Raw genomic sequence first — 15,000 nt, 5'->3', positions numbered from 1 at the left:
GAATGTTGGCAAAACCTGGCCAGCACCGCCGTCCCAGCGTGAGGCGGCGGTGGGTGGTGGGCGGTGGGAGGCGGTAGGTGAGTGGACGGCGGAGGGTGGGTCGTGGGTACGGAAGAAGGGGAAGAAGAATGGGAGTGGAGAAACATGAGGAAGGGAAGGAGAGGTGAGAAAGAGAGAGAGAGTAAAGAAACGTGATAAAAAAGAGGAGATGAAGCAAGATGTATTAGGATGAGGGAATGAAGGAGAGGATCAGAGAAGAGAAGGGAAGAGAAGAGAAGGAGAGTAATGAGGGAGGGAGGGAGGGATGGTGAGATGAAGGAAACAAATAGAGGATCAAGGTCGTGTGGGGGAAGACAAGTAGCAAGATTAGAAGGAAAAAATGTAAGTGCAGGCTGGGAGGGAGAGGAGTGGAGGAAACGGAGGAAAAGAGTGAACAGGAGAGAAGAGAGAAATAATAATAAAAAAAAAAAACGCTACGGTGATTTATTAATGTCAGACGCAGTGATGTAGGCAGAAATGTTAAGAATAAAGCAACACCATCACCAAAATTACCATTATCATCACCAGCACCACCAACACCATAACCAAAACAATCATAATCACCATCACTATATCTACAACTCATCACAACCTCTAATCACCACCACTACCATCATCACCAGTCAACACCAGTGCACCACAGGAACGAAAACACCACCCCACTCATCTCTCTCCTCATCTCCTGCTCCTGTTTCGTCTATTCCAGTTTCCCCTCGTGTACCAATTTCCTGGACTTGCTTGCGTAAACGTCACTCCATTTTCTGTCATTCGTTTTTCTCTCATGCATCCCTCGGCCTCGTGTGTGTGTGTGTGTGTGTGTGTGTGTGTGTGTGTGTGTGTGTGTGTGTGTGTGTGTGTGTGTGTGTGTGTGTGTGTGTGCGCGCGTGGTGACAGCGGGTGTGGACTCCTGTGTGCGTGATTGTTGCTGTGTACACACGCCGCACACACAAGGAGCAGCGAGGCGCGAGTTAAACATACATACACATACACACACACACACACACACACACACACACACACACATAGACGGGAAGTCCGAGAGAGAGAGAGAGAGAGAGAGAGAGAGAGAGAGAGAGAGAGAGAGAGAGAGAGAGAGAGAGAGAGAGAGAGAGAGAGAGAGAGAGAGAGAGAGAGAGAGAGAGAGAGAGAGAGAGAGAGAGAGAGAGAGAGAGAGAGAGAGAGAGAGAGAGAGAGAGAGACTGTAACCGCCTGACTGATTAAATAACCGCTTACCTGTCCGTCTACCTGCCTGACTTATTCCCTCCCTTCCGACCCTTCCCGCTCACTGACTGCCTCACTGACTGACTGACTGAATGACTGACTACCTGACTGACCTAAGACGACCCTGCAGCTTCCCTTGGCGCCCTCTTAGTGACATTCATCTTGACCTGACCCTCACCTCAACACCTGACACGTGACACCTGCCTGCCAATTAATACATGCACCCACCCCCTCCCCATCCCCCTCCACTCTGGCTCTCCACCCCTACCCTCCACCCTTGCCACTCTTCACCCTACAAGATGGAAAAGTGAATCCGTGCTCATGTGACACTCTCTCTCTCTCTCTCTCTCTCTCTCTCTCTCTCTCTCTCTCTCTCTCTCTCTCTCTCTCTCTCTCTCTCTCTCTCTGCTCTCATGGCTTCTCAAACTTTCTTGGCAATGAATATATAAAATGTATATATGAAAATGTGAAAATTTCTCTAATACTCAGAATACGTGCCTGAATTTTTAATGATGGTAGTGACGCTGATATCTTCTGTCGTTATTATTATTATTATTATTATTATTATTATTATTATTATTATTATTATTATTATCATTATCAGTAGTACATAAGAACATAAGAAATAAGGGAAGCTGCAAGAAGCGACCAGGCTTACACGTGGCAGTCCCTGTATGAAACACACCTACCTATTTCCATCTGCTATCCCCATTCATAAACTTGTCTAATCTTCTCTTAAAGCTCTCTAGTGTCCTAGCACTAACTACATGATTACTGAGTCCGTTCCACTCATCTACCACTCTATTTGAGAACCAATTTTTTCCTATCTCCTTCCTAAACCTAAATTTTTCAAGCTTGAACCCGTTATTTCTTGTTCTACCCTGGTTGCTGATCCTAAGAATTTTGCTTACATCTCCCTTGTTATAACCCTTATACCACTTAAAGACTTCTATCAGGTCCCCTCTTAACCTACGTCTCTCTAAAGAATGTAAATTTAACAGCTTCCAGTAGTAGTAGTAGTAGTAGTAGTAGTAGTAGTAATGGTGGTGGTGATGGTAGCAGTAGTAGTAGTAGTAGTCAATCTCTAGTCAGTAGTAGTAGTAGTAGTAGTAGTAGTAGTAGCAATTCTAGTAACAGTAGTAGTAGTAGTAGTAATAGCAATTCTAGTAACAGTAGTAGTAGTAGTAGTAGTAATGGTGGTGGTGGTGGTGGTAGCAGTAATTGTATTAGTAGTAGCATCAATAATGTGATACAGTACTTCATAAATGTGACAATAAAAGCAACAGTTTCATCAATGGGCGAGGCCAAGTGACAGAATGACCATCCTGTGAGCGTCTCCCGAGCAGCAAGAAGCAGCTCGGAGGAACACATGGTTAGGACGTCAGGAGAGAGGAAACAAAAATATTGAGGAGAAAAGAGATTCTATAAAAGGAGATAAACTAAAAGGAAACCTCTCTCTCTATTAAAAAGCACACACACACACACACACACACACACACACACACACACACACACACACACACACGAAAGAAAATAAAATAAAAACCAAGAATGATAAACCGGTGGCGTTCCAAAGGCTACATCCCGAAGCATCATCTGATCAAGGGAATCTGTCTGGCATCTGTACCCAGCAAGACAAACACTCATGGTAACCTTGATGCCGAATACACTCGAGACCTGGACTTGGATATACTGGTGATGCAGCCAGCCAGCCGCCACCAGCAATCCCCGCGCGAGTGAGGCTGACAAGGGTGGTGGAAAACGCCTCTCCAGATAAGGAAGAGAAAGAAGCGGGCACCGAAGATATGAAAAACGTGGCTCCTCAGGACGAGAATACAGATAAGGACGGGAGGAAGATAGGGAGAATGAGGACTCTTACGGGGAAGGAAAAGGTACAAGAAAATAATTATCTGCCGCAAATTAACCTTCCAGCTTTTAGTAAACTGATGGCCGCTAAGAGCCTCGTAGTGGAGGATAAGGCAAAGAGAGAGAGGATAAGGCCGTGCATCTATAAAAAAGACAGGGATGGGTAGCCTATGCAGCAGGTGGAGGTGGTGGAGGACTTTCCCATTAATACCCGTAAAGGAGAGGACGTCCAAAATGAAGATAAAGAAGATGCAGGACTTGAAAAAGAAAACGTTGCGGTGTGGTCATAAAAACACTGGTCTCGGTGAGGAGGCACATGAGAGCGTCAGGAGGGCAAGGACAGCGCACCAAGGAAATACGAGTGTGTCTTAAATCCATACGCTGCGAGGTGGACGCTCGTGGCGGCCTCCCTGCTGACTACAACGCTGAGCTGAACTTGCGTGTATTGGAAATGCAGCCGCCACCCCTGTGCCCGGCGTGAGGGAGGTAGACACGCGAGGTGGCGGCGCTCAGGGGACGGCTGCGTGTGTAGAAACAGACGGAGAAGCAGACAGACACTCCACTGTATAAGGCTGTGAGTGTAATATAGAAAGTGAAGGCAATAAAGAAAAAGTTTATAAGCATATATTGAAAACTTTCTTGTCATTGATCAAACAGTTTACTCATACATATACTTGTTTTTATTGCGAAAGAATGGGTGTGTTTTGTTTGCAATATTCACTCACGTTTATGTTCTTGCAATGTAACACAAGATAAATATGTCAACTCTCATATTAGTGAAATAAATCAACGAAAGAATAAAACTTCGATTATCCAAATATTGACCAAAATGAACTGACCACGGATATAATGGACTCAGCAATCAGGTTGTTAGAGAAGAGTCAACACAGATATTTTAGGAGATTTCATTAATTTAGGGACAGGTGACATCTGTAGGTATGCTTCATATAGGGACTGCCACGTGTAGGCCTGATGACTTCTTGATACTTATGTTGTTGTTGTTGTTGTTGTTGTTGTTGTTACTGATGTTGTTTTGTCGTTGTCTGTGCTTTGCTTAACTTTTAAAACACAAGTTGACGAAGAGAGAGAGAGAGAGAGAGAGAGAGAGAGAGAGAGAGAGAGAGAGAGAGAGAGAGAGAGAGAGAGAGAGAGAGAGAGAGAGAGAGAGAGAGAGAGAGAGAGAGAGAGAGAGAGAGAGAGAGAGAGAGTGTGGTGAATATGATAAGAGTATTATGGGTAGTGTGTGTGTGTGTGTGTGTGTGTGTGTGTGTGTGTGTGTGTGTGTGTGTGTGTGTGTGTGTGTGTGTGTGTGTGTGTGTGTGTGTGTGTGTGGAGGAAGAAATTAAGGAAATTTTTTATAACCCAACCAACTAACTTAGGAAGGGAATAATTACAAGGAACATCACTCATGAAGGAGGAGGAGGAGGAGGAGGAGGAGGAGGAGGAGGAGGAGGAGGATGAGGAAGAGGAGGAGGAGGAGGAGGAGCGAATATGAGCTAAATCTGAAAAGAATAGTATACCCTCCATATTCTGCAGAGAAGAAAATGAAGTACAATAGAAAAGGATAGGATATTCTCTCTCTCTCTCTCTCTCTCTCTCTCTCTCTCTCTCTCTCTCTCTCTCTCTCTCTCTCTCTCTCTCTCTCTCTCTCTCTCTCTCTGCTGTGCCTTCATTTACATAACCGTCTATCTGTGTGTCTGTTCAGATAGAGGGATTAACAAATAAAGTGGTAGGGCGTCCTTTTTCTACCTGTCTGTGTTAATCTGTCTACCTGTCTGTCTGCGGAGAGAGAGAGAGAGAGAGAGAGAGAGAGAGAGAGAGAGAGAGAGAGAGAGAGAGAGAGAGAGAGAGAGAGAGAGAGAGAGAGAGGGGAGTGGAAACAAAATAAAATGATGGACATGTTGAAGGAGGAAGATAATTGAAGTAAAGGGAAACCTCTCTGAAGAAGAAGAGCAGGAGGATGAGGATGAGGAGGAGGAGGAGGAGGAGGACGAGGAGGAGGAGGAGGAGGAGGAGGAGGAGGAGGAGGAGGAGGAGGAGGAGGAGGAGGAGGAGAAGGAGAAGAAGAAGAAGAAGAAGAAGAAGAAGAAGAAGAAGAAGAAGAAGAAGAAGAAGAAGAAGAAGAAGAAGAAGAAGAAGAAGAAGAAGAAGAAGAAGAAGAAGAAGAAGAAGAAGAAGAAGAAGAAGAAGAAGAAGAAGAAGAAGAAGAAGAAGAAGAAGAAGAAGAAGAAGAAGAAGAAGAAGAAGAAGAAGAAGAAGAAGAAGAAGAAGAAGAAGAAGAAGAAGAAGAAGAAGAAGAAGAAGAAGAAGAAGAAGAAGAAGAAGAAGAAGAAGAAGAAGAAGAAGAAGAAGAAGAAGAAGAAGAAGAAGAAGAAGAAGAAGAAGAAGAAGAAGAAGAAGAAGAACAAAAACGAAGAAAACAGTATCAACAACAATAATGAAGACGACGACGACGATGAAGAAGAAGAAGAATAGAAGAAGAAGAAGAAGAAGAAGAAGAAGAAGAAGAAGAAGAAGAAGAAGAAGAAGAAGAAGAAGAAGAAGAAGAAGAAGGACTCAATCTTACGCAGAAGACCATCACCACACCAGCACCACCACCGACAACAATACAACAGGAGGAGGAGGAGGAGGAGGAGGAGGAGGAGGAGGAGGAGGAGGAGGAGGAGGAGGCTAAGGAACACAATGTAGGCCATGTTTAGTATCCTGTACAGGTAGTGGTGAAGAGGCGAATAGCGGTGAACCCTCCCTCTCCAACTCTCTCTCTCTCTCTCTCTCTCTCTCTCTCTCTCTCTCTCTCTCTCTCTCTCTCTCTCTCTCTCTCTCTCTCTCATGTTTGCTCGTATCTTCCCGGTGCTTTCAACCCGAAAATAGAAGACAAAAGATACATATATGCAGATTCTCTCTCTCTCTCTCTCTCTCTCTCTCTCTCTCTCTCTCTCTCTCTCTCTCTCTCTCTCTCTCTCTCTCTCTCTTTGTTTTCTTCCACTTTCGTATAAATATCAACTTTTTTACTAATAAACACAAACTCTCTCTCTCTCTCTCTCTCTCTCTCTCTCTCTCTCTCTCTCTCTCTCTCTCTCTCTCTCTCTCTCTCTCTCTCTCCCCTGCCTTTCCCTCGCGGCCCCCAGGTAGTTACTGCACCTGGCCTAATCTATGCCAGGTGTCCAGCGTCCCGTTAGGTTTGGACAAGCTATTCCCACTCATTCCTGTTCACTCCTACGCATTCCTAAACATTCTCACCCACATTCCTACGCATTACTATATATTATCATTCATATTATTATCATTGTCAGGTGCTTTCAGTCCTTTTTTTCTATTCCTATTCATCCTTACTCGTTGCATAATGTTCTCATCCACACTTTCACATATTCAGAAACATTACTACATTCCTAAACATTCATATTCACATTTTCATTCACTCAAAACATTCATATTTATGCCCACTCGTTTCTAAACATTACCATCTTCAGCATTTACACACTTTCCCATTCATTCCTTAACATTCCCATCTACACTTAAAAACAGTCTTAAATTTTCAAACATTCTCATACAATTTCATTCACTGTAACTCATTCCCCACATTCTCATCTACATTTCATAGCAGAACGACGAATGTGAATATAACAAAACTTAACGCGAAAATAGCAACATGAGAATATAAATCAGATGAAGAAAAGAATTAAATGGATAGAAAATATGAAAAAAAGTCTCTCGTGGCAATTTGTCAGATGGAATGAAGGATGAGGAAAGACTAGACTCACCTGAAAGGATTCTCAGTTTCATAAGTCACCTGAGACTCTGTCAATTAATTCCCATAACAGAAATTGAAAGGTGAAGGGTATTCATTTCGGCCTATTATCTTTTTCGGTGTATATATTTGTGGTTTTGTTATTTCTTTATTATTATTATTATTATTATTATTATTATTATTATTATTATTATTATTATTATTATTAGTAGTAGTAGTAGTAGTAGTAGTAGTAGTAGTAGTAGTAGTAGTAGTAGTAGTAGTAGTACTAGTAGTAGTAATAGTAGTAGTAGTAGTAGTAGTAGTAGTAGTAATAATAATAATAATAACAATAATAATAATAATAATAATAATAATAATAATAATAATAATAATAATAATAATAATAATAATAATAATAATAATAATAATAATAACAATACCACCACGACCACCACCACCACCAAAACAACAACAACAACAACAACAACAACAACAACAACAACAACAACTACATACTACTACTACTACTACTACTACTACTACTACTACTACTACTACCACCACCACCACCATTATCATTATTATACTCTTTACACAGATGAATGGAGATTAAAAAGCTGAGATGAACAAGACACCATAATTCTCACCATCCTCCTTGAGTTCGGTAATTGTTGTCAAGTTGAAGAGTAGTGAAAGGGTTAACGTTGCATTAGTTTTGCTCTACTTTGCTTTCAGACATTAAAACTTTCGCACTTGAGGTCAGTTAACATTCCTCGTAATTCCTCGTCTGCGAATCCCAAGGTTAAGATAATGTCATCTGTAAATAGGAGAAGGTTTAAGTTTAATTTACTCCTCTTGTTTCTGAATTAAGCTTTCTGGGAACACTTTAAGAAACGCTTGGCAGATCAAAATTAAATTATTTTGGCGTGGCATTTTACTTCATTCCTTTCTTCATGTTGGCGAATATTCTGTAATTCTCAATTATGAAATGTGTTTTTGTATTATTACTTCTTTTAACTCTTTCACTGCTATTGTCTTTCTTTGCTAACTTTCAGGTTATTGTGAGTAACTGTTTATATACACAGGAAAAAGACAGGAGGATAATTTTCTTTTTCCAGGCAAGAAAGTGACTGAAGAGACTGTGGTATAAAACTATGAAGCTAAAAAGTTGTAGGTGATTATGAGGCAAAGTATTTTCAAAAGCAAACATCACAACGCACTAAGAGGCTTTAATCATTCCACCACTCCTTTGCTGCGCCATTTTTTAAAACTTATATGCAAAACTTGTGCCAGACAATTTTAGTAAGTTCAAAGAGAATCCACAGCACAACACAAATACGTAATATTATACAGTAACAAATTCCATAAGTTTCTGTAAATCCCAAACTTTATGTGTATATTGTTCTTTTGCTTATCCTTAGTAAGCCACGAGTGCATCATAGTCCACAGCAACAACATAGATAAACATTCTGTAATTCTTAGACTTCATACCGTAAAGTGTTTTTTTTATCCTTGTAGACCACGAGTGCATAAGATTCCCTAATAACAAAATATAGAAGCTTATATACACTTCTTAAACTTTGTGGGTAATGTCCTTTCAGTCATTCTTTTAAAACTAAGTGCATAAAAGTCTCCAGTAAATAAAATAAATAAATAAATAAATAAGGTTAAATAAATAAGGGTTTCCCTCCCTCATTCTTACAAAAATAATAAAATAAATGAATAAAATAACAACATAACAGATTCTCCATTTCCAAACTTCGGATGCATACAGTTCTCTCATCCATCCTTTTAAAACTACAAAGTTAACATATACAAAACAATATAACACTCAAAGTTCATATGTATACAGTATTCTCTCACTTACCCTTTTAAAACTACAAAGTCAAAATATATAAAACAATACAACTCTCAAAATTTATATATATATATATATATATATATATATATATATATATATATATATATATATATATATATATATATATATATATATATATATATATATACAGTATTCTCTCACTTACTCTTTTAAAACTACAAAATGAAAAAAAAAAAAAAAAAACAAGCCTCAAAGCTCAGATGTATACAGTATTTTGCCAATCATCCTTTAAAAATTACGAAGTCAATGTATACAAAGCAATACAAGCCCCAGCCTTCACAGGTACAGCGTTCCTTTACTCATCCCTTAAAGCCACAAGTGCATAAGATTCCACAAAATTCTGCAGCTCTCAGGCCTTTAGTCAGGGAATCTCAAAACACCGGGGAGGGGATGAGCGGCTCTCTCTCTCTCTCTCTCTCTCTCTCTCTCTCTCTCTCTCTCTCTCTCTCTCTCTCTCCACCACCGACACTGTCCCGTCCCGTCCCGCCCCGCCCCGCCCCCCTGAGCCCCGCGGCGCCTTGCTTGCTCTAATCTACTGCAGTGTCACCCCATGGGCCTGTCATTTGTAAAGCTTAACCTTGAGCTTCCTCTAAAGTGTCTCTCTCTCTCTCTCTCTCTCTCTCTCTCTCTCTCTCTCTCTCTCTCTCTCTCTCTCTCTCTCTCTCTCTCTCTCTCGTTTTCTATTTTTTTCTCTCTCGTTTTCTATTTTTTTGTTTTCTATTTTTTTTCTCTCTCGTTTTCTATTTTTTCTTATCTTTTTATTCTTTCATACCAAATGGCATGTTTTTCTTTCAGTTTATTAGAAAGAACACTAAAACACACACACACACACACATACACACACACACACACACACACACACTCTCTCTCTCTCTCTCTCTCTCTCTCTCTCTCTCTCTCTCTCTCTCTCTCTCTCTCTCTCTCTCTCTCTCTCTCTCTCTCTCTCTCTCTCTCTCTCTCTCTCTCTCTCTCTCTCTCTCTCTCCACACTGCACCAATCCACACCTACCACCCTCTCACTTCCTCTCCCACCCAAACCACGTTTTTCCTACTTTGTCTTCCACTTTTCCTCCCCACACCAACATTTTTTCCAACAGACCCACTACCCTCCTCTCCGCACCACCAGCACCCTTCCCCCTTCCCCTCCCCACCACTTCAACCACTCCCTCCCATCCCGATGCTAACTTTTCTTTGCAGTCCCCATCGTCCTACTCTTCCCCCGCGGTTTCATTTCATTCCCGTGTTTATTTCGTGTTTTTAGTGTTACAATTTAAATGCTGGTGGGGCGAACATCCTTTCCTTGTTTTGCTCTCTCTCTCTCTCTCTCTCTCTCTCTCTCTCTCTCTCTCTCTCTCTCTCTCTCTCTCTCTCTCTCTCTCTCTCTCTCTCTCTCTCTCATATGAGTGTTCAGCAAACAGTTATCTTTTAAGAGTCACACACACACACACACACACACACACACACACACACACACACACACACACACACACACTGCCAATTTCTGTCTATCAGTGTCATTTTCGGATAAAAACTAAGCAAATGAAAATAGAGAATGAAAAGGAAGAAAATACATATACGTGGAAACAACTTATTTTTTTCTATTTTCACATAAGTTTAAGACATGAATTCCAAAAGCCCTGTGTTTCTTTCTTTTCTTTTCCTCTTCTTAATCCTCCTTCCTTATTATTTAGAAAGCAATATTCATCACTATACTTTACTTCATTTTACACTCATTCATTATTCGCAAGTTATTCTTCACTGATTTAACAAACAAATATAGAAAAAAAGAAAATAGATCTTCGTATTGTTTTAATTTTTCCCCTTTTCCTTTTTTTCATGTATTTAATTCATGTATGCATCTAACTAACTTCCTTCCCTTTCCTCTACATTTTTTTAATATTTGCACTTCTTTTCTTTCACATTATCTTATTACTTGCACTTTTATCTCCACTCAAATAAAAAAAAAAAAAATACATATATCAATAAACACCTACAATTTTTCTCGTACCGGTTGAGGAGACACAGGTAACAAAGCACAGGTAACACAGGTACTTAATGAAACTTGGGGAGCTGGACACGGCACTTCCTCTGTCCTCTAATTAAGACCCAGGCAGATGAGATAAAAAAAAAAAAAAAAAAAGAAAGAGGGAAAAAATGGGAGTGAGGAAAATGCTTGGCTTGGAATGAAGGCGGCGGAGAACAAGAAACGTGGCACTAATGACGCTGTTGTGTGTGTGTGTGTGTGTGTGTGTGTGTGTGTGTGTGTGTGTGTGTGTGTGTGTGTGTGTGTGTGTGTGTGTGTGTGTGCCAAATGGTGGGGAAGACTTGCAACGGGCGAGTGTCAGTAAGAGTGGTTGTGTCTCTTACCGGTTTATATTTTATTTATTTGTTTATTTCACACACGTGGAGACAGGTTAAGGGTATTGAGGGGGAAGAATTTAAAGAGAGAGAGAGAGAGAGAGAGAGAGAGAGAGAGAGAGAGAGAGAGAGAGAGAGAGAGAGAGAGAGAGAGAGAGAGAGAGAGAGAGAGAGAGAGAGAGAGAGAGAGAGAGAGAGAGAGAGAGAGAGAGAGAGAGAGAGAGAGAGAGAGAGAGAGAGAGAGAGAGAGAGAGAGAAACTAATCACATACGCACACATTTACACTTCCGTGAGAAGAAGAAGAAGAAGAAGAAGAAGAAGAAGAAGAAGAAGAAGAAGAAGAAGAAGAAGAAGAAGAAGAAGAAGAAGAAGAAGAAGAAGAAGAAGAAGAAGAAGAAGAAGAAGAAGAAGAAGAAGAAGAAGAAGAAGAAGAAGAAGAAGAAGAAGAAGAAGAAGAAGAAGAAGAAGAAGAAGAAGAAGAAGAAGAAGAAGAAGAAGAAGAAGAAGAAGAAGAAGAAGAAGAAGAAGAAGAAGAAGAAGAAGAAGAAGAAGAAGAAGAAGAAGAAGAAGAAGAAGAAGAAGAAGAAGAAGAAGAAGAAGAAGAAGAAGAAGAAGAAGAAGAAGAAGAAGAAGAAGAAGAAGAAGAAGAAGAAGAAGAAGAAGAAGAAGAAGAAGAAGAAGAAGAAGAAGAAGAAGAAGAAGAAGAAGAAGAAGAAGAAGAAGAAGAAGAAGAAGAAGAAGAAGAAGAAGAAGAAGAAGAAGAAGAAGAAGAAGAAGAAGAAGAAGAAGAAGAAGAAGAAGAAGAAGAAGAAGAAGAAGAAGAAGAAGAAGAAGAAGAAGAAGAAGAAGAAGAAGAAGAAGAAGAAGAAGAAGAAGAAGAAGAAGAAGAAGAAGAAGAAGAAGAAGAAGAAGAAGAAGAAGAAAGAAAAATAAAAGAAAAAGAAGAAAAAACAACAACGACAACAACAATTCCACAGCCTTACCTACGAACATCATCACCCACACCATCACTACATCACAAATTGGTACGCTACACTCACCTGAGGCTGAACACCTGCATTACTGCCACACGTGCTTATTATGTTACTTGAGCTGGTTACTGCAAGGTACTTGATAATAACCAGCGCAAGTTGACACAGCACCACGCAAGAGAATGTCCTATAATGGAAATAACACGAGAATAAGAGGACAAGAGAGAAGACAAGAGGACACGAATACACAAGGACATGAGGACAAAAGGGCACGAGAACAAGAGGACCCCAGGACAAGACAGCAAGAGGACAAGAACACGAGAACACAAGTACAAGAGGAAGGCAAGAGAGAAAACAAGAAGACAAGAGGACACAAGGGCAGGACAGATATGCAGGACGTAGTCATTTAACTCTCACTAAACTCTCACTTAACTCTTACTGTGCCGAAGTTAGAGTGAGGAAGGAGAGTGAGGGAGAGGGCCTGAGAGAGGCGAGGCGGGGCGGGGCGGGGCGGCTCAGCAGTGGCGGGGCTTCACCACTAAACACAGGTAAACAACAGGTAACATAATAAGGTTTCCCGGGTGGCTTATACCTGTAAAGCTTTTGACACCTGGTAATCGACTTGCGCGCCACTAATCCCCCGCGGACATGATTGCGGCAACAGGTAACACGGCAGGGACACGGTTTACCTGAAGCCCCGCTGGCGACTCTGCTGTCGCCGCGATGACAGACAGGTGCTTGATGCGCGGGTGCAGGTGATAGACAGACACAAAGATTATACAGTTAGAAATGATAATAGTAATAAGAAAAAGAAAGAAACGTGTGGTTAGATACAGAAATGCACTGACACAGAGGTAGAGGTAATACATAGTTATACAGAGATACAGAAAAGATACAGCTAGGAAAAAAAAAGGCATGTTACATAGTGAAGTTAGATACATAGTGAAAGATATAGTAAAAGAAAACAAAAACAAATAAAAGCACAGACTGATACACAGAGACAAAAGATATTAATTGAAAAAAAGAAAAGTGTTTTGTTGTGTAATGGGATACAAAGGTTGCACTGATATAGAGATGGAGGTAACACAGACATACAGACAGACATACACGAAGACACATAAATAATACAGTTAAAGAGGAAAAAAAGGAAAAAAAAATCGTGTTCCAAAGTGTAATTAGATAAAAGAGATGATCGGGTAAGTGTGACATCAAGGGAGACTTTCTATTTTCAGATTGTCCACTTGTTCAGTTTGTTGTTAATTATCGTCATCATGGTGCCTGTTTTACTGTGCGTGTCCTTGGGTCTTGTTTATCATCCGTGGCTGTGTCGTCCCCTTTTATGGCCCCACCTGCTGCCTGCTTGCCTCCTTTCCCCCGCCTACTGTGGTGATGGCAGTTGGTTTATTTGATCCCTGCTTGCCTCTCTCTCATCTACCTAACACAATAGACTGCTTTTACTCTTCTTCCCTTCCTCATCCTGCTCCTCCTCCTCCCCATACTACTACTACTACTACTACTACTACTACTACTGTTGCTACTAGTATATAAACTTTTGCAATTTCACATCTGCTTTAAATTACGTATTGCATTTCATCACAAACAGCCTTCTAAGAGCCAAAGAATCAGCTGCTGTTTGGCCTTCCTTAGTGCTCAAGGATTTACACTCACACTCACACACACACACACTCACACACACACACACACGTGTAAACTTTCCCTGACCGCTCCCATCTCCTATACTTGGCGTGTGGGTTTGGGTACACACAAGGAAAAAAGAAGAAGAAACACAAAGGAACAGAAAGGAAAATAAAGGAATACAAAGGAAGCGCAAACAACAGCAGACCTTTTGATCTTTATAAGTATGTTTGTGATAAGCTACACTATTTAAAGTAAGAGATGGAGGAAGAGGAGGAGAAGGGAGAGGGTGGACCAGTCTCCCCTTCTTTCTCTTCCCCTCCCCTAAAGACACACACACACACACACACACACACACACACACACACACACACACACACACACACACACACACACACACTCCTCCCCTTTCAGTCATTACCAAAACACTATCACGATTTTATACATGCGCGTGCATTGCTGGCACTCATACTATGGAAATTGTGTGTGTGTGTGTGTGTGTGTGTGTGTGTGTGTGTGTGTGTGTGTGTGTGTGTGTGTGTGTGTGTGTGTGTGTGTGTGTGTGTCTCTTCTGTTACTCCATCACTAGACCCACAATCACAGACACACACACACACACACACACACACACACCTGACACAATAACTTTTTCTTTCTTAATTTATTCCTTCCTTCATTTTCTGTTTCTTTTTCTTTCTTTTCCTTCATTCCTTTCCTCCATTTTCTACCCTTCCATCCTTCCTCCTTCTCATCCTTCATTCCCTCCTCCCATCCTTCCTTGCATCCCTCAATCTCTCCTTCCTTTCCTTCCTCTCATGCTTCCTTCCATCCCGCCATTATCATATTTCCCTCCCATCCTTCCTCCCACCCTCCCTCCTTTCCTCTTCCTTTCCACCCTCACATCATCTCCCTCCATCTCTCCCTCCTTCCTTCCCCACACTACACACACACACACACACACACACACACACACACACACACACACACACACAAGTACAAGCACTACCACTACCGATATGGAAGGACAGTGGGCGGGTTGTGCGTATAAGTAAGGTTTATATTGGTTTTATATCGGTGGGTTTATGGGTTTCTCTGACTCCCTCCCTTACCACACCTCCCCCTCTCATTATCGAGGCTCGCCATCAACATCCCTTTCATGACAATGCGGCATGATAACCACGCTAATTATCATATCATGTAGTAAATTTGTGTTGTGTCATTATTATTATTGTTGTTGTTGTTGTTGTTATTTATAGTAGAAGTGTAGTAGCAGTAGTGGTACCGGTAATAGTGGTGGTG

This window comes from Scylla paramamosain, chromosome 22 (assembly GCF_035594125.1).
Source record: "Scylla paramamosain isolate STU-SP2022 chromosome 22, ASM3559412v1, whole genome shotgun sequence".
Lineage (NCBI taxonomy): Eukaryota > Metazoa > Arthropoda > Malacostraca > Decapoda > Portunidae > Scylla > Scylla paramamosain.
This window is presented reverse-complemented; position numbering follows the sequence as displayed.